Below are 27,764 nucleotides of genomic sequence, written 5' to 3' on the forward strand. Positions count from 1 at the left end.
CTCAGTCCTAATCTGCAGTCCGTCCTACCGTTCCCGTCCCACTGCTGCTCTGCCAATGCATCTCAGTCTTGCAGCACCCATTGCTATTCCAGTCCTGCCGCTACCCCAAAATCTGCCAGGATCCCTCCCTCTTAACTCACAAGACTCCTTGCTGGCTCTACCTTACTTTTGTATCAATTCTCTGCCATCCTAACTAACAATATGCACAACATTCTAACTCTCTTGCTTCCCGACCAATAACAGCCCTGCTGTATTTCTTTGATGGGAACCTGCATAGTTCTTTTAATGCTTCCGAATACACTCTGCTATTCCAGTTCTGGGTCCCGCTCCCCCCTACCCTGGTTCTGCCAGGGCACCTCACTCCTAATCTCCTCTCCCTGAAGCTTTCCCAGTGAATGTTGGTCCTGACCCACAGCAATCCCTGCTTTTCCAGTGCTGGCCCACTCCCCCCTACAGGCTGCTGCTTAGTACGATCCAGCTGAATGGTGGTGGTTTTGAGATGTGGATAGTTGTCCAAGGGGAGCAGAGATGAGACCAGTTCATTTCACTAGAGGGAGAGACTGAATTTGGTCCTTGCTGTGAACAGGGGACACAGATCAGTGCCTTGCACCAGCTGGACCTCTTTCTTTTTCTCTCCTGTCCTCTCATTCTCATCCTGTTTTTGTCTTGCCCCTTCCTTCGGGCTGGAGGATGAGCCGATGCTACCTCTGATTCATGCCTGAACTGGTGCAGCTGCTACTCTTCCAGCTGCTGGGAGGGAAAGGATGTGAGATGGATCCAGAGCTACCTGGGGGAAGGATCTGACTCAGGAGCTGTTGAAAGGGGAGAGGGACCCAACTCTGGAACTCAGAATGAGAGTTTGTGGGGGTGTGACAGTCGCCCTCTTGGCTGCTACGCCTGGGGGTCCAGCACAAAACCCCCTGGCTGCCTCAGAAGACCATGAATCCAGCTTCCACAAGCCCAGGCCCATGGACACCCTACAGACCCTAAGCCAGGTGTTCTCTGGCTCCAATCTCAGCACAGGTCTCACTAGGCTCTTGAGCTAGGCCCCATAGCCTCCCCCGGCTCCTTCCCCCGGCTCCAGTCCCAGCTAGGGTTACCACCTCCGAGGTACAAAAATCCCAGGACATCTGGGATGATCCTCTCGAGCTCATAAACTGGCCAGTGGGCAGCATGTACTGAGCCCCCCCTAACAGACTTCCCAGGACAGTCCCCTCAAACAAGTGACGATCCTGGACAGGTGGAAACCCTAACCTCAAGCCTGGCCCCATGGCCTTCTTGGGCCCCTATCCCTGCACAGGCCTCACTAGGCCCTGAGCCAGCTAAACACATGAGCTGCTTTAGCTTGAGCCAAAGAGCTGAAGCTCTGTAGTGGGGGGCTGTGACAACTCCGATCCTTGGTGGATTGGCACAGAGTGGGGACCTGTCACACACCCTCACCAGTGGGCTACGTGTGTGTGCTGGGGAAGGGGAGGATAATGTAGGCCGGGGGCTGTAAGGGTGGGGTGAGCCTGTGGAGCTTTGTAGAGGCCTGGGTGGTTGAGGTAGGTAGGACTGGAAAGCAGAATAGAGGGAGGTTGGTGCAGGCCTGGGGGTACAGTGTGGGGGCGGGAATGACCTGGAGGTAGCAGACCCAGCTTGCTGCCAGAAAACTGTAGAGGGAGATAGTAGCCCCCAGCACTCTCAGCCAGAGGAGACCCCCAGGTTGGGGCTAATGGGGCATGTCTGGGAGGCTGTTCTGTGGGAGCTTCTCTAGGTGGACATGGCTGTGGGGATTGATGGGGGCATGGGGGACTGTGGGGTTTGTTGGGCTGCAGGGGGAGCTGTGGGAATGGTGGGGATGCAGGGCGGGTTATGGGGATTGCAGGGGGCACTTGGGAGTCTATGGGGCGTGGGGATTGCTGGGGGCACATGGGTGTCTGTGGGGAATGAGGCTATGAGGAGCAGTGGCTTCTATGGAGGATGGGGCTGGGGGGATTGGTGGGGGTGCAGAGGGCCTGGGGGTGGAGCTGTGGAGTGCAGGGGGTTCTGTGGGGATTGGTGGGGGTGCAGAGGGCCTGGGGGTGGGGCTGTGGAGTGCAGGGGGTTCTGTGAGGGATGGGGCTGTGGGGATTGGTGGGGACGCAGGAGGGTCTGGGGCAAAGTGCTGGGGCAGGATGGAGCTGTGGGGACTGGAGGGGACACAGGAGTGTCTAGGGAATGGGGCTGTGAGACTCAGAGGGTTCTCTAAGGGATAGAGCAGTTGAGGTGCAGGTGGTTCTGGGGGGGATGGGACTGTGGAGATTGGGGGGATGCAGTGGGGGCTGCTGGCAATGGGGCTGTGGGGATGCAGGGGGGTCTGTGGAGATTGGGAGGACGCAGGGGGGTCTGGGGCATAGTGCTGTGGGGGATGGTGGTGGTTCTATCGGGGATAGGGCTTTGGGGGGGTGCAGGGAGTTCTGTGTGGGCAGTGGTGCCCTCTGAGGAAATGGGGCAGCAGGGTTCTCTGCGGAGGCAAGGATTGATGGGGACCTCCAAAGATTTGGATCCTTCTCAGACCCAAACATTAGTGTTGGAGGTGGCCCAGCGCTGGCACTCACAGCACAGGCTCTCCTGCCCTGCTGGGGTTTATTTGCTGCCTGTTTTGTGTGCAGTTTGGTGTCGGTGTGTGTGGGGGGGTGTGGTGTGCTCTGCGCGTCTCTGGGCCATGTCGGGGCAGCCCTAGCCCCTGCAGGCTCTCCCATGTCTCTGGATCAGGTCTGGGCTCCCCTCCCCAGCCCTTCTCTGGGCTGGCCTGTCCCTCACTCCCCGAGCGCCTGTGCATCTCTGGGCCTGGGCTGCCCCTCGCCCCCAGCTAGCTCTTGTGTGTCGCTGGGCTGGGCCCTCCACCACTCTGGGCTGTGCAGTGTATGAATGGCCTTTGCATCTCTGTTTTTATTGTACTCCCTGTGCAGGACTACAGGCAGGCCAGGAATAAAGGAGGAGGAGACGATTATTTTAGATGTTGCCTGTCACAAGGCAGGAGGTGGGTTGAGGAGGGGGGGGAGGGGGGGAGGAATGGGCCCTGCAAAGTCTAAAATCCTCCTGTCTTTCTGTGGGCCATGATTCAATGCAAAGCCTAAACCAGAGGTGGTTTTGGTTTTGACCTTGTCAAATGAAAACATGCCAGCCTGAGCCCCAGCCGCCCACGCTCCCGTCTAGCTGTAGTTCTTCGTCCTGCCATCCCTGCCGGCTCCCCTGCCAGGCAAAGGAAGCGGGAAGCTGTTCCTCCCCAGATGGGCTTTAACGCTGGCCTGCAGCAGCCAGCCAGGGGGTGAGCTGTCTCAGACGCACTCAGACCACGGCTCTAATCACGGCTTCCTTTTTAACTTTATTGTGCAGACCTCCGTTGGAAGCGTCTCCGGAACCGCATCTTGGGCTCTCCACCAGAGTTAAAAACAGGAGCTTCCCCAGGCAGGGAGGAGAGCCGCTGGGTTTGTTGGAAGGCAAAGCAGCCAGATGGTGACAGAGAAGGGGAGGGAGACTGGAGGGGCTGCTGCAGATTCCCCCTTCCACATGTGCTTCTGCTGCTGCATTCAGGAGTGAGAATGCCCCCAACACAGACGTTGCTGTGGCAAACCATCCCTGCTGCAAAGGTCCTGGAGCTCTGGGGGGGAGCAGGGGGAAGGAGACTTGGCAGGATGTACTGGAATAAGAAGCGATGCAAATATTCCTCGTTTTCCTATGGAAAATTAGGGCTAATGTTAACTGGGTCAGAGAGGGACTCAAGCCGCAGAACCTGGATCTGATTTGCAAATCCCCTCAAAGTCTGAAGGGGCGCTGAGGGCCGGGCTTTGTGTTCAAGCCCCATTCTCCATTAGCCACGTAACAAACAGCTGTGTGTGTGTGTGTGTGGGGGGGCCCAGCTTCCTCTTTTATTCTTGTGATTTGTTGCAATGTGAGTTTCACTGAAAAGATCAGCTGGGGGGGAATCACCCCTGCAGAGACCTGGAAGTGCTGGGGTCGCAGGGAAACATAGGGGAGCTAGCTAAAGGAATCCCAGGGCAGGGAAGGGCTCTCAATAGGGCTGTTGCTGAGGTGGAAAACTGGGTGTGGTGCTGGCTATAAAGTCCTCTTCTTGGAATGACTTTGGGGCCAGTTCCTCCCTGCATATGAGCTGGACGGGGACTGAGATGGATGGACACTGCTGACTTTGTATCCCTTCAACTTTGGGGTGGGGACTGCTTCACTCCCCCCACCTTCCAAGGAGATTAGAGCAGCCTGAGAGGTTTGTCTTGTCTTGTGCGTAGATGCATTGGCCCCTAAAAAGCTGTGAACCTCCATGGTCTGACATTTCTTGGCCTAGCTGTTGGGGCATTCGGCAGGCAGTAGTGGTGGGACCTTAGGGTGACACCAAGGATTGAGATGGCGAGGGGATTTGTGAAGTTGGTACCCAGCTTGCAAACAGAGGGGTTGCCTGGCTTTCGGTTAAAGTAGGGGCAGGTGGGTTTGGGGTTCTTCTTTTATGTTTAGTTCCGAGCTAGGGTGCTGATCTGACAGCCTCAAAAATCTCATAACGTGTTTTGGCGAGATTGCCACCCAAAATGGCACAGATTCTGGATGCATCTGAAATTGCAACAGGAAAATATTGTCCATGGCTTTGGATCCAGCTCAGAACCAAAACCACAGGGTGACTTTGGACCCGGGAATCTGAATCCAAACCCAGCCCAACTCCACAGTTTGAAGAGAGTTGTACTGAAGGTCTAGTTTACGCCTGTCTCCTGTTGTAACAAATAATATTAAACCTATGCCTGATTCTCAGGGGTTCTGGGTGTCCACAGTTCCCACCAATGTTGCTGGAAGTGGGGGGTGTTCTGAGCCCCTCGGAAAATCAGGCTGTCTGCCTGCAGAGGTCAAGGCTCTTCATTGAGAGAGTAGGCAAGTGAGCTTCTGTCACAGAGCTGCGTTGAGGGAGGACAGCTACACAGAAAGGACTGAGGTTGAACCAAGAGCTGCAGTCTGAAAGGCTCCCCTTTCCCCCCAGCTCCGGCCATAGCCCTCTGCGTTGTCCTTGAAGGTGGATTTTCGGACTCTCAGCTGTGCATGGTAATGGCACAACAGGGCTGCTAAATGCCTGAGCACAATGCTGAAAATTTACCCAGTACCGTTTTTCATTGTCCGTATACCACGTCCCTTTAAAGTGGGCTCAGGGGCTATACTGGGGGCAGAAGTGGGGAGAGCTTGGCACAGACCCAGTATGGGGCAGATCAAGGATGAGCTATGAATACGCTCCAAGCTATACCTACTGTATGTAGCCACAATGGCTTCTAAGTTTCCTAACGGCTGCAGCAAGGGGTACTTAAAAACCCCAATGGGGGAGGGGGGACCGAAATATGGAACACCTCGTAAAGCCAGGGAGGTAGGAAACAAGCCAAGCAATGCCAGCCATGGCTTAAACTCGCAGGAGGCCTACTGTACAGTACATAAAGCCCAGGGAATCGGCTCAGGATGCTAGCTAATGAGCTTTTTAATTAGCTGCAATTGCAGGCAAGGTTTAAAACCCAAATAAATAAGTAAATTAAAGATTTAAAAGACTGAACCCAATTAATGGGGGGTCAGCACCTAAAATATTAAAATGCCAAGACAGCTAACTTTACAGTGAGTTCGCAGTGCTAAAGTGGCTCTGCCCCTTTAAGGAGGCAGAAGGCTCCTGTTTTTCTGGTCTGAAGCCCTCTGGCTGGAACATGCCATCTGCAGAGATCCATAAATCATCCTGCGCTCAGCAGTCTGGAGTCCAGCAGGGTCTCCGTGTGTCCTGGCCTTCGCCTGGAACCTGCAGGGTGTTCTCTGCAAATGGAAGGAGCCAGCCAGGCGCTCCTCTTGGCCAGCATCCAGCTGTTCTCCCCAGCTGATCCAGCCGCATCCCAGGAGGCAGTGGGAGTTGGGGCCAGGAAACTTGCGGTCAGCTTGGAAGTCCTCGCTGGGCTGCTCTGCAGCCATGAATGCTTTTATGCAGCTAGCCAAGTCTGCCTACATTATGGTGAATGATAGCCGGGGTGGGGTGGGCCAATTGTCCCTCCGCATCCTGAGTCCTGATGCCTCATGGCACCCCTACTCCTAAAAGAATAGACTGGCGGGGTCTGATTCCTCTCTGATGTGCCCCTTGTGTCAAACCCGCTTTTGGGTGTAATGGCACCATTCTGAGTTGCTAGCATTTGGGCCCATGCGGCGTGATGCAGGGTGCAAGGCTGTGTAGGGCTGGCCTCTGACGCTAATATTGTCTCACCTGTACCAGATCCAGGGAAGGAAGGTGTCTGTGGGACATGTGGTGCCAGCCAAACCTCCCTCCTATGGAGCAGGTGTGCAACACACCGCTGCCACGCAAAGGGATCTGGGTCAAAAGCTCAAGCTGGGACTCTGCAGAGGCAGTGGATCAGTCCCCAGTGGGCAGGGAGCACCATCAAGTTATTAGAGCCTGCTTCCCCAGTCTCGCCTAGCCTTCTTCCCCACCTACCCAATCCTTCCTTGCTTTGTTCTGCCCACCCGGTTGTATGTCTGGGGACTTGGTGCTCAGCCCTCCTGAAAATCAGATCATTAATTCAGCCTGGTGTCGCTTCAGCGGCAGGGGCCGGAGAGAGGCCGTTGCAGAGAAAATCTACCTCCTCACAAGCATTGTCTCATCAGAACAAACGCCTCTTTGCTGAGGGATAAAACCTTCCTTGAGGGTGCTCAGCACCTCGCCGGAACAGGCTCTTTCCTCTCACCACCTGAGAGCTGCTGTCTTGTACAGATTAACCCATTCAGGGGGGGTCACTGCACCCCCGCCCCCATCCATCCACCACCAGGGGCTGCACTGTAGCAACTGCTCCTTCATTCTGAGGCTGGAAGGCTGGGCGCTGTTCCCTCAGCAGCAGCGCTCGCTCGCTACACACTGGGTGAAATTTAGCCCTGTGCAAAGGAGCCAGCACAAGGCTGCACTGCGTAGGTCCCACTTCCACCCTCAGGGCTGAAGTGGTGCCTTAGCCTTGTATTGACTCTGTACCGGGGTGACTTGAGGGACTCCCTCTCGATTGGGTTATGAGCCTGCTGCCTCTGCAGTGTCCCTTCTTGAGCTTCAAACTTGCATCCCAGGCATAGGTGGCACATCGCACCCACGCGAGGCTGATGAGACGGAGCTGGAGCTTTGCTCTGGAATGGAGGCTTCCAGGTTTTTCTTCTTTGAACTGCCAGTCCTTGACAAGCCCAGGATGTGTGGGGGTGGGAGCTGGCGCGGGGGGCAGGGCTGGAATTTGGGACTAGGGTTTAAGTTTTTTATTATTATTTGGATCTGAAATTGACAACGGGCTTATTTGCGAAGACCCATCCTGAGTGGGTCCTAAGCAGGAATATTTTTGGCCCCTGCTCACGCAACATATAATAAAAAGCGAATAAGGGGCCCCTTTGAGCTGCTCGGGGCCCTAAGCAATTGCTTAGTCTGCTTATGCCTAGCTGAAGGATCAAATTCTGCTCGCAGTGGCACCAGTGTAAATCTGGAATAACTCCATTAAAGCCAGCGATGTAACTCTTGATTGACACTGATGTAACGGGAGCAAAATTTGGGCCAATGTAATCAGAGGCCGGCGAGACATTAATGCGGGTGAGGCTGCGGGGGGGCAGCATGAGGACGGAGCAGTTGCCACCCCAGCTGCCTTGAGCCATCACTCAGCAGCTGCGGCCCTGCGGGGCGGGCCATGTTTGCTGTATCCTTAGCAATTATTAAGGCTTATGTCATGGTTCAGGGGGCAGCAAAACCGATAAAAGGCACCGAGAAATCCAGTTTATTTTTAGGGCTGTTTTGGTTTTAAATTCTTGCAGCTGGGGAGGGTGATTGATGGATGGATGCAGCTCCTTGCCACGCAGCCAAAGTTATAGCCACTTCAGATGACATTAGGTCGTTGTTTTCAGCTGTTGTCACAACCCACATTGTCTTAGTGATAAACTGCCCTACTGCCCACCAGAGTTTGCCACTAGTGATTTTGATGCTGGGAGCCTCTGGACTGCACGTGGACATGACAGATTCTCATACAATCCCAGGGATGCCTTTGCTGGCACGTTTAGAATAAGTGACATGTTGGGCTGTGTATGAGATGAGGGTGTCTCAGTGCAAAGTTCAGAGGGTCACATTCTGCTCTCATGCTCCAAGTGTTAAGTAAAAGTAGAAATTGACCCATGGGTCAAGATTCAGGCCTCTCTCTTAGCACAATGGGCTTGAAAGCTGCCTTAACAGGGCAGCGGAGGATTATACTTGTGATGGGGCATTGCCAGTCCTCCACCACCCCCTTCTTGGCACTCCATACATAGAGCATGTGTTGGGAGCAATCCTGAGCTAGTGGAAGTCCACTAAAGGGCTGTTATAGCCACAGTAGGCTAGAGCAACCCCAAGGCTGCTCTTAATGACGGTGGGGGCTGAATGGATTGGGGAATGTGTAAGTGGCTTTAAACCACCTTGGACCCCCATCTTGGTTGCTGAGATGAGCACAAACTGTACTGGATTTGAGGGTAAGCTCGCCAGGACAAGGGCTGCCTCTCATGATGTGGCTGTACAGCTCCTAGCGCACTGGGGCTCTGATCTCAGTTGAGGCCTCTAGGTGCTACTGTAATACAAATAACAATAATCATCTGGCCCACAGTGTTTAGAAGTGAACAGAATGTGTTTGTCTATAATAATGATACTCCATCAGTGTCTTTTGTCTGAGGATCTCTAACAGCTTTGCAAATATGAATTGATTAAACTTTGCTGCAACCTTTCAGGTAGGTAAGTATTATTGTCCTATAGGGAGGTTGAAGCACAGAGGAAATTGTGACTTGCGGAGCTGGGAATAGAACCCAGGAGTCCTGGCACACAGTTCCCATATTTTAACCCCTAGAGGACATGCTCCGTCTTGCACAAGGGACCTGGAGCCCCACATAGCGCTGGGTGAGATACCTGAGTGCGGTAAGGGTGTATTGGCTTAGCAGCTTGTACCGTCTCTGTTATCAGAGTCGTGGGTCTCCACAGATCTTTGTCAATGCACCTCCGTCCGTACTGCAGCACCCTCTTCTGTCCCAGAACTGGATCAGACGTTGCTTTTGGGGCCAAGGCATTCACGTCTACAAGGCACCAGGCAAAATAAGCTCATCAGACTGGCTGCACTGGTGTGGATGCAAGTAGAGCTTGAACCCAGGTGTCCAGGAGGGTGCATGCCCCCCTCCCCCCTGCAGCAGGCCCCCCCGTTGGAAAGTAATGGGCAGTAACTTACAAGTTCAGGGCTGGTAGAGTTCGGGTGCCAGGAGTTCGGATACGTGACGTGGGCCCGAATGGGTTTGTTCAAATGATGATTTTCTGTAGCTAGTGAAAAGGGGAGGTGGGGGGGGGAAGAAGAACCCAGCCCCCAGCAGCCTTGAAAGCGATCCACAAACGACTGCTGTCTCCGCACTGATGGATTTGCTGTCACCTCTTGCTGGCATGAGGTGACAGATTTCCCTGTCGGACGAAGCCAAAACCAATAGCCATCCATCACTGTGCGGACGGACAGGCGTAGGAGGGAGGCGGGGGAGGGGAATAAGAAAGCCTTGGCCAAATGCTTCCCTGTCAGTGCTGGGTGATGGCGAAATCGACCCCACGTGCACCAAGGGTGGGAATGTCGCTGCCTGTCGTGAAAGAAGAGGGGGTTTGGGGAATGGGGTATGCTGGGCTGGGCTGTTTTCGGTGGGGAGGGGATTTGGTTGGAGAGCCCCTCAGGGACTTGTGCTGACATGGGGGCCCCCTCCTAGAGCTGCTGGCTTTTGTGGCCTGTCCTTCCTGAGTGACAGTTACCAGCAGATGGGAGGACAGGTTGCCACTGAGGTGCCACTGGGCCAAAGCACTGCCGAGCAGCAAGCCAGCTCTGCCGCCTCCATGCATTAGCAGGAAACACAGAACCCCGGATCTCTCTCTCTCGGGCACCCCCTGTGCAGGAGGCTTCTGCTCCTTCTGTCCATTTTCCTAAGCGTGTTGCAGAGATCCTACAAAATGCAGCCACTTAACTGCCAGCTCCGTTCTGGTGAAAGGTCCCTATCCTGGCTTTTGACCCTTTCTGCCATGAGTGGTGCAAATAAACCGAAGACAAGTCTCTGCCCACCCTGAGCTGTGTTGCTGGGCAGGACGAAGTACCATCTCTGCAGCCTCCGAGCCATCCCCAGCGGCAGGATGAGTTCTATTTCTTATAGCCTCACTCCCAGCTCTGGGCAGATCTGTACTTGGAGGAAGATAAAAATGGCAGGAGTGGAAGACAAGAAAGAAATGATCCTTTTGTAAACTGTTCTCTTTGCCCAGGGGCTCAGAGATTGGTCCCCTAGCAGTGGGGTGTGCACTCAGTAGTATTTAAGGGTGCAGACCCCTCTTGTCCTCTAAGGATGCCTGACTTGAAAATGAATTACACGGTTGGAGTTGCTCTTTTGTGTTCATGGGGTGCTAGTGGGCTGATATGGTGCACAAGCAATGAAATGCTGTGTATTGAAAATGTGTCCCTCTGTGTCCAGACAGGCACCTGCTAGCCCTCTCCAAGCCAGGCTTTTCCCCGCCTTTCACATCCTTGGAACCATGTCCTGTCTAATGTGTTGGCAGCCATCTCTGAGCTTTGCCTGATCCTGGGACAAGTAGCTCTGTTCCTGTGCTCAGTTCATTCTTAGCCTCATCCAGGGCAGGCAAGGAAGCCGTGACCCTTACCTCTGAGTCCCCTCTGAGCTGTGGCAGGCAAAGCAACCTGATTTTTTTCCTCCCTCGACATCTCTGCTGCTTTGAGATTCCTCCGTCCTCCGGTGTATTACATATGTCTGGTCGGAACTGGCTTGTAAGCACTTGGGGCAGAGACTGTTTCATATGCTGTATGGATAGTACTGAGCTCAGTAAAAACAATGTTGATTCCTAGCTGTGTCCAGTGCCTGTAAGATAACCTGATCCCTACTCTCATTGCCCTCTGAGCTGTATCTGACGTTGCTTGTCCCTTGCTCTCTGCACCTTTACAGTCTTGTTCTGTCTTGCATTTAAATCTTACTGCCATGCTGCGCCTGTCGGGCGTCTAGCTTTAGGGTGTCTTGACAGATGGTTCTTATCTAGAACACAGGGCAACTGCCCTTCTCTGTGGCCCTGTGAACAGTGAGGCCAACCTCTACCAGCTGCCTCCCAGCAAAGTTCAGAGTCTCAGGCAGTGTCTGTCAATATGGGACACAGCTCTGGCCTGTCTGTGATCACACAGGGCAGCTGGAATGTTTCTTGTTTGGAGGATGGTGGCTTTAGAGGAGCAACAGATCACAGAGAACAGGCAACAATGGAGAGCACTCAGTTCTCCCCCTTCCGCTCTGCTGTGGGGATTAACTCCTGGAGGGCTGGCAGAAATGACACCTTGCCTTGATACAATTCATGCCTGACCAGAACCCCTCTGCTCATGACTGAGGGGATCTAGAAAACCGAAGTTTTCATTTGCTCGAGCACCTTTGGTAGCTCTGATGTGGGAAGGAGGGGGACCTGGATGCACCTATTCCATCTCTAAAAATATCAACTAAGTTCTGTCTGGTAAACTAGCCTCCAGCTTAGCATAGTGGGTGCGCCACTGGAGATGTCTGGTAGTGCACTAGGCCTGGGAGTATCTCCTAAGCCACCCCCATGCAAACCTTTCTAGCTAATCTTGGCCTTGCAGGAGGGCAAGATGGTGGTAAAGAGACTTTGCTCTCAGAGATAAGAGTCAGACGTCTTTTCCAAGCCCTGGAATAAACCACAAACCTAACCCCACACAGATGCTGAAAATGCTCTCACGGGCTCAGCTATTTCGAAAACTCCCCTCTTGCCACCAGACTGCCGACACTCCACAAAAGGTGTGGGAAAAACACTGTTCTCTGGGCAGCAGCCCGGTCACTGACTGGCCATATGTGATCTCTACCCTTGCACCTCTAGACAGTCAGAGCCGGGCATGTGCCTCTGCCTTTGTGAGGCATGGGAGAATTGGAGGGGTTCTGAGTCTGGTTCTTGCATCTGGGACACATTTATATTTCCCCCCAATCTCCAGATAGATTGGAAATGCAGCAGAAAGGTTCTCCCTCTCCTCTTAGCTCCTGCTCCTACTGACATCTCAGGGAAAACTCCCATTGACATGACTGGGGATGGACCCATAGTTGGCAGGGTAGGTGGTGTCTTTAGGAGGGGAAGGGTGGTCATAGACTAAAGCACAGGTCTTGGAGACCTGCGTTCTGCTAATCTCTGCCATAGACTCACCATGAGGCCTTGGCTAAGTAATTTCTCTTCTCTGCTTCACTTCCCAACCACGCAGTGGTATTGATGTTGAATTTTTTAGTTTTTGAAAATGCTTGAGGTCCTCACAGTGTATAATGCTTTGCAGCTAAAGGCATAGTACCATTGTTGTTGTTTATTTTATTATGATTTTTAATCAGTTATGACACCGGAAAAGCCTCAACTTGATCTCCCTTAAAATTGCTATAAAAATCTTCCATTTTCTAAAATCTTAAATTCCTCTCTCTTACTCTTTCATAGGTCGGCCAGTTTTTCAACTAGAAAATTTTAAATTAAAACACACATACATATACACTCTCTCCTCTCTCCCTGCCAGGACGGGCTCCAGGGTTTTTGCCGCCCCAAGCGGGGAAAAAAATAGAAAAAAAAAAAAAAGCGGTGATCACAATTGCGATCGGCGGCACTCTGGCGGCAGCTCCACAGCGCCGCTTTCTTCTTCGGCAGGAATTCGGCGGCAGGGGCTTCCCTCTGAGAGGGACCCGCCGCCGAACAGCCCGACGTGCCACCCCAAGCACCTGCTTGCTGGGCTGGTGCCTGGAGCCGGCCCTGCTCCCTGCCCCCAAGACCTACATAAAAACACTGGTTTTGTACTCCTATGTGCCCTCTGCTGGCAGCCCTGGAGTGAAATCTAATGATCTAATCCAGGGGTCGGCAACCTTTCAGAAGTGGTGTGCCGAGTCTTCATTTATTCACTCTAATTTAAGGTTTCGCATGCCAGTCATACATTTTAACATTTTTAGAAGGTCTCTTTCTATAAGTCTATAATATATAACTAAACTATTGTTGTATGTAAAGTAAATAAGGTTTTTAAAATGTTTAAGAAGCTTCATTTAAAATTAAATTAAAATGCAGAGCCCCCTGGACCATTGGCCAGGACCCAGGCAGTGTGAGCGCCACTGAAAATCAGCTCGCGTGCCGCCTTCGGCATGCGTGCCATAGGTTGCGTACCCCTGATCTAATCTATTCTCAGAGCTCTGCTGAAATTATCCTTGATCATGATGCACAAACAAGGAAGCGAACCCAAGAAGCTGTGTTCATTTCATGCCTCTTTAGAAACAACCAGGGACCAGGAGTGGCACAGGGAGAAAGAATGGTCAACAAACTGAGAAGGACAAAGGGCCAGATTTACAAAGGTGCCTAAAGAACACATAGGTACCTAGAGGGATTCACAAAAGCACCTGAGCAGGTTGGACACCTAACTCCCAATGAAAGTCAATGTGGGTCAGGTGCCTAATTCACTTAGACAGTGTTGAAAATCCTTCTAGGCAACTAACTTCTGAGGGTGTGCATCTTAAGGCACTTAAGTACCTTTGCACTTCTGGCCCAAAGTCTTTTATGGAGAGTTTATTTTTGAGCTTCTAATTAGCTCTGACAAAGAACAAGGGGGAACCCGAGCTGTCTGTTAAAAAGTAAAGAGCATGAGAGTGTCTCTTTAAACGGAATTAGCATGCATAAAGCTTGGGCTGCCGCCGCAGCTCTGCTTGCTCCCAGGCCTCAGACTTTGCATCTGTTTTTTCATTTGCGAAGGGCTAATGTGCTCTGACACTGCACCCCTCTGGGAAGCTGCCGATAGGCACTGTCAATATTTCCTTCCAAAAAAACCCCAAAGCCTTTAAAGAAGTGCTTTTCGATATGTGTTTTAAAAAAATTAAATTACTGAGCACGCAAGCTGGAAGCCCCAGCCTGGAGAAAATGATGTTCCTGATTTGCCTTCCAGACTGCCTCTACTCCAGGAGACCATTTCTTATTCTCCCACACAAAAAAACCCCATAGGGAATGCGACTACCCACCATCCTTCATGGCAACTGCCAGCCTAGATCAAATCAACGACGGCCAGGCTGCATCACAGCAACCCCAAGAGTTCCATTATCACAAGTCAGGCCCCCAAAATCATGAGATTGGCTTAAACAATCATGAGATTTTTTTAAAATGATACAGTTGGGGGCTTTTTTATTTGCCCTCTGGGTTTTGAGCATTTGGCAGGGTGTGTGTGTGTGTGTATGTCATGGTTTTAAGACTTTCTTGACACTGATGAGAGCTAAGAACATTTTTTTCCTTTGAAAGATAAGTTTCTCACATAATCACAGGACTCCAGGAGCTGGGTTTTTGAGAAGAACCACCAAGTATCACGTGACTTGTGATAAAATCACAAGAGTTGGCAACATACAGTCTGGCATCCTGCCACAGGCACGTACCAATAGCTTCAGAGGAAGGTGAAATTTGCCCCATGATGCTCCCAGCCAATCAGACAACACTGTATATTGGAGGCAGGTGATGGAGGGGAGGAATCCTTCCTAACCCCTGTGGCCTACCCACAGACGTTAATGTTAGTAATGGAATTGTCCAGCATAAATGTGTGTCACTGCAAGCCTGATACAGTGTCCACTGAAGTCCAGGGGAATCCCCTTCACTCAGGCCCTATGACCTCCTGTGGCAACGAGTTCTCCACATTTAATGATATGCTGCACATCGCCCTTTTTAATTGCTTGAGCTATACTGTATTTCCAAGGGTTACATTCAGCCTTGTGCAGTGGGCCAGCATGAGGACAAAGCACAATTTCTTGAGCTGGGCTTAAATGGTGCACAGCCCTCTGCACAGGGGGTGAATTTCATCTTAGCAGAGTAGAGAGGCATGAGCTGCCCTTACAGAAGCCGTACTGGATTGGCACCCTTGGGTTATCCAAGTATCGTGCTATTCTGCCCGTAGTCAGACTTTCAGTCAGTTTCCCTCAAACCAAAGTCAGCCTCACCAGTCTTAACTGCTGGGATTTAAAGATCTTTTTCATGTTAGTGATTTTCCAGTCTCCAGAAACAGTTGCTGTGCGTCTCCTTGTCTGCATGGCCATTACTGAAGACTTTATACCCTTCTGAACCTGCAGATGAATACCGTCTGGCCCTGATGAATTACTGCCCTTGAGTTTCTCAAGTTGGTCCAAAGTTTCCTACTCGGAGATTTTGGTATCTGTCTGCTAAGGCCATGCTGCTTTCCTATGAAGAGGGCCTGTGGAATAGCAATCTGCCCGTTGTCCTCTGCAGTGAAAAGAGCCCTGAGAAATGCAATTCACTTCCCTGCTACTTTGCTAAAAGGGGCTAAAGGGTTTGCAATCATGCACGCATCTTGCTTCTAACGAAACGGTTCGTTGTTGTCGGGTATCTTTGACTATTTCCTCTCATATTCTCTTGCTACCTAATTTAAATGCCAATTTGAATCTATTGTGGCATAGTTTATGTTCCAACCAACACATGCCATCTGGGCATAATCACACCTTTTCCAAGGATGCTGATAAGTTCCTGTACTTCTCCTCTGAACCATCCTGGTTTTACTGTACCTCCTTTAGTATTTGTTGCCCAAGGATTCATAAACTGTCAATGCCTCTTCTATGGTGTCCTAAATGGTCTGCAGCCCCGCTCAGTGGTGGTAGTCCTTCCTCCTGCTTTTAACCATTTTCCTTGGGGAGTCGACTAGTTAAGGCTGGCATAGTTACAACCCATTGTTATTGCACCCCAACAGGTTTGGGTTTTTTTTTTTTATAATTTCTTTAATCCCTTTTAACGATGCTGCAGCAAGACCCCAATTGTGTTTCTACAACTTGTGTTTCTGTGAACGGGGATTTGTCAACAAATTCCACCCCATGATCAGCCCTGTCATGGGATCAGGTTCTCTTTATCCTGTGGATGATGAAATGCCACAATACCACCACCTGGGCAAACACCAAGGAGGACACAGACCTGCATGCCCATTATCATCTCTCTATGTACATGCTTCTGTGGTCCCCCATTACCTTCGTATCTAATCAGCTCCTAAGCAGTAATGAATGTATCTTCACAACACGTCTGTCATTGGGTAGGGAACTGCATTATCTCCATGTTACCAGTGGGGAACTGAGCCACTCCCCCAAGGTCACACAGGAAGCCTCTGGCAATGGTGAGTCTGTCTAGTGCTGTACCACTAAAACACCCTTCTTTGTGCCTCCTTTGAAACACCGTGTACAAAGGCTTCTGGGCTGTACCCAAAGGGGACCGGCTGCAAGTGGCTGAGTGTGGGGGTGTCTGTGGGATTAAAGCACGAGAACCCTGGGTTCATTCCAAGGCTTTCAGACAACCCCGCAATGTGCCATGTCTCAGCCCTGCTTAAGACATGCTCTGTTCAAACGAGGCAATGAGATTAAAGGGGAAGTTCCAGCCCAGAGCCCGTCCTCAGGCAGGATAGAAAATAGAACTAAGTGAGTTTTCTGGGTTTTTCCCCAGCCTGGAGAGGCTCTTGTGGCCAGAATGTCAGCTCAGATTTTGTGTGCTCTGTTCCCTAGTCCTGTTTCATTAACCCTTCCCTTGTGTGAACTCTGCAGACTGCATACAGCTCTCTGCCCTGCAGTCCATCCAGCTGCTAAAGAATCTTCCTCCCCTGCTGCTGCTCCAATCCCACTCACCTTCCAGAGCACTCTCTAACTCTGCCCTGCCTTGTGTACCCTAAATGTTAACTACCTCCTCGCCCCTGTGTCTCCCTCACCAATCCATCCCCGGCTAACACACACCTTCCATCATTACCTTAAAAACGTGCTCGGCTGGATCCGAGTCACTGTGGTATTGCAAATGGCAGGGCAGGGCTGGCAGGCGGCAGCCATGAATTCGAGTCCTGAGCCTGCTGTGTGATCTTTGACAGGTCCTTTCCCATCTCTGCCTCATTTTCACCTGCTGTGAAATTTGGATAATGGTTCATACCCACCTTGTGCCATGCATTTTGAGACTGCGAAATTAAAATACACCTCTACCCCGATATAACGCGACCCGATATGACATGAATTCGGATATAACGTGGTAAAGCAGCGCTCCGGCGGATCAAAGCAAGATCAATATAACGCGGTTTCACCTATAACGCGGTAAGATTTTTTGGCTCCCGAGGACAGCGTTATATTGGGGTAGAGGTGTAGCTACTGAAGCTCCAAGTCTTACCATTTTATTATTACTCAAAACTTTCCTTTCCCATGGAGCCTTCACCCCAATGGCAATGTCCCACTCTATACGCTCTTTTCAAACTTGTGGTAATGTCTCTTTGACACTCTCTAGACTCAGCATGTCCTTTGGGGTAAATACTTCCATTTTATCTTCAAAGCACTTTACAAATGCTAATCTGCAAAACACCCCTGGAGTCAGGTGTTACACCCATTTTGCAAGAAGGAAAACTAAGACACAGAGCAGGGCTAACTTCAGTTTGTTTAAACCCTGGGTTTGAGCTATTTTAAAATTGTTATAATCTGATGGTGAATGTTCCCCAGATTCTGAATCTTTCTGTCTTTTAATTTGCCCCTCCCTTATTCTGAAACTAGAGTCACGGTTTGGGTAGGACCTACATAAACAATTTATGGCATCCTGGTGCACTTTTTATTAATAACACTAATTTATTGTATAAAACTCTTCCCATTAAAGTCCTCTCTTTGCTGGTTCTGCAGTGACCAGTAACATCCATTTCCCATAGTGCTGTGTTGCTGATAATTAATCAACAATAGTGGGGCACCAGCTAGGACATAAATCATAGAAAATCACACTGGTTCATCGTCTGTCTTGAAACATAAGGCAAAAGTGAAATTAAAGGGCAAATTTGGCTGGAAAACTCCAGAGCTTCCAACAGAATATTTAAAAAAATCTAAACTAAGAAAGAATTATAATATGCCAGTGTCTCTTCCTTTTATTCCCCACTTTTTTGTCCCACCAGTAAATCCTGCCCCTCCTCTCCCCCTGTCTCCTGCTTTCATCCTACCCTCATTTGTCCTTCCTTGCCCTGTAGGCTTAGAATGTTCTTTCTCCCTCAGGGTGAAATGCATCCCTGTGCAGAGGGGCCGGTGCAAGGGTTTGTGCACAATGTAAGTTTCACTTAACTGTGGAGTAGGATTTTCTTCCTCTGCGTCCTGTATAGCACCAAGCCTTCAGTCAGCCCTGAAGAGACTGTTAATGATTGTCACCTGGTGCCTGTATGCTATTGATCTGATGCACCCTCTGCAAATGATCCCCATGGCTGACCTGGTGTATGTCTCACATTGCAGGCCGTGAATCTCCTGGATGCGCAGCTCCAGTACAAGTGGAAGAGATCCAGGCAGTGTCAGGAACTAAAGGGATGCTCGTCTCTCAGTTGAGATGTGGCAACAAGACTCAGACGAGCCCTTCTCCTTGGCTATCTCTACAAGAACTGCCATGCACCGCCCAGGATTCTTGGTGGGTAAGTGTAACTTGAAAGCACTAATATGGACAACAATTTCCAGACAAAGGGATGAAGGAGTAAGTAAAATGAACATTAGACAGAGATGCTGTGGGTACCACTAGCCACGAGGAGGCTGCCCGCTCTGCCATGGGCATAACATTACCCCAGCCAACACAAGCTGCCTGCAGCAGTGCCATGTTCCTTTTCACACTGTGACGGTAGTAGAGCGGTCATGATAGGGTTTAGTGGGTTACCCATAGTATTATGGGATGGAGCATGGTTTTATGGGATGGAGCATGGCTCCACTATCCTGCCATTCTTCACCTCCTGTTTTAGTCAGTGGGAGTCCCCACCCCACCCCACACACTTTTGTAATACAGTTAAATAAAGCAGCAAGTTCCCAGCCTGCAGTCTAGTGAGTAGACTTATTTTTGTTGTCACTTTACCAGTGACACTCTGGGACTCAGTGCTCCCTGAGTTGGCATTATAGGAGTAGAAAGAAGGCTAACATGGGCTGGGATGGCTCTCAGGGGTGGCAGGTCTTGTGGCACCTGTGTGAGGAGTTTGCATGCTAAGTAGGGTTTTAGACCTGCATATCTGTAATGAGTTGCTAAAGCAATTGGCTTAGTGTGTCAATAAAATGCCAGCCTGGATAATCCATGCTTAGGCTATACAAATGTCTGGGTATCCCATCAAGTGCAATGGCAACAAGGATTTCTAAGTCTATATGGGCCTTTGAAGCTACGTGGATTGGTGACTGCTAGCCTTGGTGTCCTTATGGCTTATTGGTCTGAAGCAGTGGCCCCTAATATGCCCACAGACCACTGCCAGCTGTGTCTGTCCTCAGACTGAATACATAGGTTCAGAGCACAGGTCCTACTGTGCACGACCTCACCTTGATCCAAGCACTGGCATCTCAGATTGGCATGGAGTGTGTCATGCTGGGATGTGTCACCTCTGTGCTACACCGATGTATGCCCTCATAGTATATCAGTGTGTTTGCCTTTTATGAAAATTTGGGCACTTTGTGGGACTTGCCAGTGTACACGTTAGTTGGGCAAAGTTGGGACATCCCTGTCCTAGTGGTTCTGGCTAACCTTTCCCTGTGGCTTTTGCTGTTAGGGCTGATGTGAAATGCAATGTCCATACTGATTGAACTGGGAGAATATGGTTTTAGGTACGAGGTGGGGCGTGACAGCAAAAAATGTCAAATAAAAAGAGTTAGAATATGAATTCATAAAGCAGACCATGTGGCTCAGCAATGGAAGGGGGAAGAGAGTGAGGAATATACTGTGCGTGTAAAGTGCTGCCATGTTACTTTATTAATAAAATGGAACTGCATCTGGTGAGTTCGGATCTAAAGAAACTGCATCTTTAGTGAAGTGGACAGAAAATTGAATACTGGATGGCTTTGCAATGTACAGGTAGCAGTTAGTAACAATAACTGGCTATATGCTGTATAGCCCCTTGTTCATCCTTCCATCTCAATGTGTGTTACGAAGGAGGAAAAGTATCATCATCCCCATTTTACTGACCGGGAGATTGGGACACAGAGAAGAGAAGTGACTTCAGTGAGTCAGAGCTGGGGATTGCATGCAGGTCTCTGACTTTTAGCCCTAGAGTACAGCTGTCCCTTCATTTCCAGTTACGGGGAACCATCTGCCTTGTGTAAAGATGGCATGTTAGCTGCAAGAGGGATTCTCCTTCCAAGGGCACTTGGGTTTTGAGCTGAATCTGGAGAAAGGAATAAGCTTTTCTATCTCCCCAGCTTCATCGTCGGGAGACATTAGAACTGAGGTGGTGAGAGCCCTGGGTCTGAGCCCTGGAAGAGGGCAAGGGATGGAGTGTGATTTGGGTACCACTCCCTGCTTAGACAGTGGGTCTTAGGTACCCGCTCCTGCTAAGTTACTAATGACTGAGAACTGGAAATCACCACTGATCGGTATGGGCTGGGGGTTGGAGAGAAGGGGGAGGAAGGGGCATTGGGTGCTTGGTTTGAGGGTAAAGGGAAAGAGGATCGCCTGTGTCAAATGGGTCTGGTCTCTTTAGTCTGCGGTGAAGCAATGACCTTTAGGAAGAGATTTCAAACAAGCAGGCCTGCCAAGACTTGCTCCTGCAGTTGTGATTCCCGACTCCTCTTTCCTGAGGTGGCCATGAGGGGCACTGCAGGGTAAGAAATGGCGGCAGCAGCCCTGGTTCCGATGTCAGAAGCTGGGGTTTGGTGTGTCAACACCACGGGGCATCAGCAGGGATGGCTGACAGCACTGAAAGTGCTGGTTACTTCAGTTATTTACACTGTGCATTAGGAACAGGGATGGTGCTGCTAACAACACCGAGGAAATCCTAGGCACTGAATGCTTAAGAAGATTGTTGCTGTGGGGCTGTTGAGACACCTGCGTATAGGCACAAATCCCTATAACTGGAAAGAACGAAAGTGTGTGCCTCTATATAGGTGTGTGCATGGGGGGTCGAGCGTATGACTGCATGTGAATGAGGCAACACTGTCTAGTAGTCAGAGCAGGGGAGTGGGAATCAGGAGCTTTGGGTTTATTACCACCTCGGCTATTGACTCATTATTTGCATTGCCTTGGACGAGTCATTTAAACTTTCTTTGATGCACTTCTCCTATCTGTAAAATGGGGCCACCCTCCCCTACCTCCCGACCAAAGGATGAATTAGTTTGTTTGTCAAACACAATGCAGATATAAAATGCAATACAAGTTCTAGCTGCTGTTAGGATGTATTTGTGTGCTTGTCTTGCTACACCTAGAATCCAGGGGTCTTGGATCTCCACTCAGACCCCTGGACTTTGTTCACTAGTGTCATTCCTATTTCCCTATTCTTGTCTTGAGATGAAAATGATGGAGCCAATCACATCCCAATAACTGCCCTGTAATAACTGAAAATACAAATAAGTGAGCGAACATGCATGTCTCCAGGAATGAGCACATGTGTTTATTTGCATGCATCGATATGTGGCTGTGTATGCTTGTGTGTGCATTAGTATAGCTTCATGTGTGCATGCATGTTAACTTGTGTGTGTGCTGTGTATGTGTGTGTGCTTGGCACTGCCTGCATATGGGGGCATATTTGAACACACGCTTACATATATACATGCATTTCTATCTCTGCATGTGTTTGTTCAGCCTTATATACATATGCATGAGTGCATGTCTGTGTGTCAATAGGAAAGGCCACTTTACAAACTGTGAGTGAAACCACAAGTATAAGGGAGGGCTGCTGTGGTCCCATATATGTGCTTCGGTTTAATTTAGAATTCCAAAAATGGAAATGCTGCATATTTGTAAATATTGACACTTTGCTTTCGGAATATCTAGTGTGTTGTTGCAGTAGAGCGACGTTTTCTCTTTCGAACATCATTTAGGTTGAAGGGGGTAGTCAAGCTGGTTAATGTGATTTTAATGAGCGCTCTCCTGAGACAAGGTGCTATTAGCAGCACCTGCTTCATCTTACCTGTAAGGTGTGAAATAAAGAGCCTATTTGAGATTCAATGCACTGGGCAGGTAGTGGGTGTGAAGATGAATTCAGACTGGCACTTTTGAATAGAACCCAGGACGCTGGGTCTTTAGTTTATCATTTGACAGACTGATCTAATTGCTAATGTCATAGACCTATTTGAGCTAGCAGTAATATTCAACGGACACACACCTACAGTACAGAGATACCCCTGGGGAGTGCACACCTGTGATTAACCTAACTGACCTCTGGGGGTCATCATAACTCCAGAAAAGACAGTGGGTCAAATCCAGTCCCAGTGTAAGCAGGTCCAAGTCCATTGCTGGCAATGGGAACTGAGTCTCCTTTATACCAGGGCTGAAATTTAGCTCATTATCTGAAAGAAATATTTATCTGGCAGTAAAGAGAAAACCATCTTGAAGGGCTGATGAATATTAAAGTACCCCAGTATATTGCTTCACTTGAAAATCTGGATTCCCCGAGGATCCCTGAATTAACCATACCGTTTGTCATCTGCAACACAAACCAAACACAAGGTGAAGGTGTCATGAGGCATCCCAATCCTGGGCCATGAGTGTTCATGCTTTCCTCCTCCATCTTGCAGAGGTTAAGAGTTTGTCTCTCTGTACACATCCCCGGTAGGTCTTGGCACGTCTGTCTGCCATCATTGGCCCCTATTCTGTCATCAGTCTAAACGGTCTTTCCCCTCACACCACAACACGTTGACTTTCTGGCTTCTCTTCACCTTGCTTTTGCCCCCTTCTTGCCCATTTGTCTTCCAGGGGCACTACTTATTTTAATCTTCATAGGAAAACTTGCCTCTGGTCAAGTGACTCTGGCACCCTCAATTCTGTGTGGGCCGATACTGTGCCGAGAGTCAGTGCCAGAAAATCATGCAAGGCGGTGAATCTCTCTCCACTCTTCCCAACCAGTTCAATGGTTACTCTTACGCTTAGTAACAATTTACACATTGTTTGGTTTAACAGGCTGGGTTCTGAGAGTTTCCATCCAGCCATCAAGCTGGCATTTGTGTATTTGCATTTTTTTTTGTGAGTATGGGGGGTGGAGGGGACACACAGTTACTTCTGTAGCTGCTATTAGCGTCGCAAGGACCTTACTTATCAGGAACCATGAGATGCCTCGGTCCTGGTGTGTCTGTTTTCCTTCATCATCCTGCGGACCAAGAGTTCTTCCAAGTTTCCCCCCCGGCAGCAAAATCACACAAAGCAGCTGAAAACCAAACGGAAAACTAAGCTTCTCTGAGCCATGTCATCTCCCTGAAACGAGTCAGGACATAGGCTAGAGAGAGAGACCCGAGGAACCACTCAAGCCCTCAGTTGAAGGGACCTGGATAAAATCAGTAGATTCCAAATTTCTCCATGTTTTAGCTGTGACTATTGAAAACTCCAGTCAAGGAGGAGTTAGCTCATGTGTCCAGCTCAGTAAAGGACACCCTCACTCTCTGTCCTCTTTCGGGTGGGGCTATAAAAGAACTTAGCTCCTCCCAGGCAGTCCTGAGCATGCTCCCATCCCCTCCGCTGCAGGCCCAGGGGCAAAGGACTAAACTGGATCCTCTTAGGGTGTGTCTACACTGCAAAAAAGATGATGTGTTCTGAACCTGGGTTAGCTGACTCCGGTTAAATCAGCAGTGAAGACAGAGCAACTCAGCTTTTAACTCGGTTTAGTAATTCGAGTCAACCCCAGGCTGCCCTATAGGCTTGAACTTGAGCTGCTAACCCGAGTTGTTGCATCTTCAATGCTATTTTAACTCATGTTAGCTATCCCAAGTTAAGAACATGCTTTTTTTTTTTTGCACTGTAGGCATACCCTATGTGTCCTTTCCCCCTTCTCTCCATGTGCTAGTAGTGTACACAGCCAAGCCAGAAGCCAATGGCTCACTGGTGTTATAGCAGTGTTGGGCAAGCCCACAGTTTGTAGTGTAGTGGAAACAAACACAGATGCAAAGAGAGGAAGGGATGGTCTTTTGGTTAAGACACTCTCCAGGCCATCAGGAGACCTGTCTTCTATTTTCTGACCTGCTGTGATGACTTTAGGCAAATGACGTTCCCGCTGTAAAATGAGGATAATGACAATTACCTCCTTCACGAGGCCGGGGTGAGGGCTATATTCATCATCACTAGTAAAATACCACAATATCCTTGGCTCTTCAAAAATGCCAAGTTTTAGTATTCCAACACTGCCAGTATAACTGCCCATGGCTGCAGCGCAGCCTGACTGGGCAGGGGAGGGTTAAAAATACAATGGAAAGGGGAGGGGGGAGAAACCCAAGCCCACCCAGGCCTGGCGCCCCCGCACAGCACTCTGTGATTAGATATTGATGGGTTAGGACCTCAGGGTAGCTTAAGGATATGCAGAATGCTGGAGGGGGTGAGCAGAGCTTCCTTCCTGTGCCAGAGAACTTCCAGTAGGCAGAGCCGGTGCCAAGTCCAGCTCCGCTCTGTCTCCTATTGCACACAATGCCTCATTGTTTGGGGGATATCGCTTCATCATTTTGTCAGTACCATCGTTTACTGACTCAATGCTCCCACATACAGCCGCCTTCTTGCTTCACAGGAATCTCTCTCTCTCTCTCTTTTTTTCTTTTAAAATACAAATTCAAAGTCAGGGCTGGAGATTTTTATATATATATATATATATTATTTTATTTTAATTGTTTCCTCCCATGCGTGATAAGAGATCAATGCCGGGTTAATGGAGCAGCCTCACCAATCTGTGCTGGAGATGCACGGGGAGGGGGAAGATGGCAGGCTTAGCTCGGCTGCACAACACTTTCTTTTGCTTTTAATACCTTTGCTCACCCAACTGAAAAGTCCCTTTTCAAGTCAGAGTGGGGCGGCAGGGGAAATGCAAGTCAGGCCAAGTGTTCAAAAGGCAGGATTTGTATTTAGGCATCTAATGGGGTGAAACAAAACTCCCCGCAAAGCGGGGATGCTTCAGTGATGAGCACTGTGTAGAAATAACTGAGAATCTTGGGGTGGCGACTCATCTCCACCTCGCTGGGGCAAGGTGGACTAAACCAAACTAGCCTTTCTCTACTGCAGACCACAGCCCAAGTCCTAGCTCACATCCCAGATGAAAAGGATTTGATGGTTTCATTCTGTTCCTTGGCAAACACTTGCCCACATCCTGAAATCACCGGCACAGCTGACCGTCTGGGCTGAGGCAGCACCCATGCCTAGGATAGCAGGGAGTTCTGCTGGTCAGTGGGAGGGGCATTGGCAGAGCTGTGTGTAGGGAAACGTCTATAGGCTATTAAATGCTGGTATTGCCTGGCTCCAGTCATTGCTCCAACTCTGGTTTGTCTGACGCCTCACTGCATCCCAAAAGTTAGAGGAGAAATCTGTTGTGGTGGTAGTTGGCCGTCGGGGTGGATTTGAGCAATGCTTGCTGAATTTCTGTAGGCAGTTGTTGGGTCCCTTACTCTGTTTTCTGTTGGTTACCGGGGATGTCTGTTGGAAGGCTAGCGTTTTTTGTCTCTCTCTTGGGGGATGTAGCATGAGTCCTTTTGAAAAGGGCACAACATTTTACCCGTTGGGATCGACCGGTGACTGATATATCATTCACTAATAAACTGGCCCCAGTGAATCAACCGTCTTCCCTTTGTCTGCCATGTGCATGGACCCTGCCAAGGGAGGGCCCCTGCCTGTTAATCTGACATGGGTGCAGATCCTGTTGAGGGCAACACTGTCTGACACCAGTGTAGATTCTTCGGAACCCCTCTCCCAAAGGCCTCTTCATACTGACGGTGGGGCCGATCTTGCTTGAGGACCCCATATCAACCTGCCATCAGTCAGACTCGGGGGCGGGGGGGGGGGGGGGGAGCCCTCTCTGAGACCTATTCATCTGACAGCCATGCGGACTCTCACAAGCAGTGATGGCCACAGGGGAGTCTTGGATGGGATTTTGATCCCGTGGGACTATGGCCCCTGGTCTCTTTCTCCTGGTTTCCAGCAGATTCCTGGGCACACTAGCTAGGTATGGCCTGGCTCCTTCCTGAGCAGAGTGACCCAAAGAGTTAATTGCCGTAGGAAGGGGAGATGGAGTTTGGTTTGGTGGTGGTAAGAGCTTTGATTTACTGGTCTCTAGATCCCAGCCACTGTGCTTGGGCCTTGGTTCAGCTAGCAGAGAAATAGCTGTGTCCAACACCCACCGCCAGCCTCTCACAAGACTTGAGATCTCTGTTTCCTGCTCTCCCTGGTGGAAGCCTGGCATTGGAACCAGCAGTAAATCTCATTGCACGGCCTGGCAGACGCTGCTCTTCTCGGGAGGCAGAGCGGGAGGGGAGTCAAGCCTGGGCTATCACCTGCTTGCGGTCTCATCTATCACCTTGAATTGTGTTGCAGGATAAAATTACTCATCCAAACCTAATGATAAATTAAATCAAGGCTGGAGTAAAGAGGATTAATGGGAGCACGTGGACTCACGCGCACACGCGGCAGGGCGCCTGCCGCCCAGACAGGGTTTTAAATGCTCATTAGACACAATGAAGCCAATCACAGAGCAGCGGGGTGAAATCCCAGGGGCTCCCCCATGTTTGCACAGAGACATACCAGCCTCAGACTGACTTCCTCCCAGCAGATGGTGTTGTCTATGCCATGTGGGGATTTGGCCCTCGGGGTTGGGGGGAGTCACTCATCTTTCCCCCTGTGACTTGAACCTTGCCTCGGTGAGCAACACCACAAAACGGGTTTGTTCTGTGTTTGTACAGCGCCTAGCACAGCAGGGCCTGGTCCATGACTGGGGCTGCTAGATGCTACTGCCACACAAATAAATAATGGTCATTAAATGAAATAAAAGCTGTAAGTGCACTTTATTAAAAAGTATTATTCCCAGACAGCTGGCTACGCTGGAGTTGAGGCTGAGAGTATATGTCAGTGAGCCATACAGGAGCGTTGTAGTTATCACCAAAGCAAGCTATAGGAACCCAAGAGAGACTTCAATGAATCTGTTTTACAGAACCATTGTACATGCAGTGTGGTCTAGTGGAATGAGTGTGGGACTGGGAGCCAGGACTCCTGGGTTCTCTTCCCAGCTTTATCATTGACTCACTGCATGATGCTGGGTGAGTCGGCTCCGCCTGTCTGGGCCGGCCCTCGGTTCCACCATCTGTGTTATGGGATACTGCAGACTAGATTATCAAAATTATCTCTTCTGGCCTTAAAATCTATAGCTCTGGTAAAGGGGCATCATAATTCTTACTGGCCAGCCTCTGTGGAGTGCAGCAAGGCCTCATTAGTTAAAGCCTGATAAGTGTTTCACAGATGTGCTAAAACCACGTAGCACTCCTAGAACGCGTTATGTGTTTGCGCTTTACAAACATTAACGCCTGACCTCCTGCGCGGCCCCCATGAGAGGAGCGAGTGGAGTTGGCCCCATTTTGCAGCTGGGGAGACTGAAGTACAGAGAGATGAAATGACTGTAGAAACCAGGGGTTGCCATTCCCAGAGCCTCCTACTCTAATCACTAGACTGCACTGCTTTATCATCACCTGACAATGTTTTTCAACACCAACAACCTTATAAAGCCCTTCTTAATCTACAGCAGATACTGCAAAGAGCCCGGTCATTAGCATCGTAGGAAAAACCCACCCAGCCTCCCCAATACATAAAGCTAGTGTGGGTGGGGCAGGAGGTTCACCCCCAGCGAGCGGGGCATTTCTCTCTCTCTCTGGGGTTTGGCTAAAAAAAAAAGGCAAATAAACCACAAAGGAAACGCGTCACGGTGCAAACTGTAACCAGATGGCGCGGGCGAGGGCGTGGGAGGGAAAGGGGGGGATTCTCTGAACGGAACATGCCTGTCAAAGAGGAAAAC

The sequence above is a fragment of the Emys orbicularis genome, chromosome 22 (assembly GCF_028017835.1).
Source record: "Emys orbicularis isolate rEmyOrb1 chromosome 22, rEmyOrb1.hap1, whole genome shotgun sequence".
Taxonomy (NCBI): Eukaryota; Metazoa; Chordata; order Testudines; family Emydidae; genus Emys; species Emys orbicularis.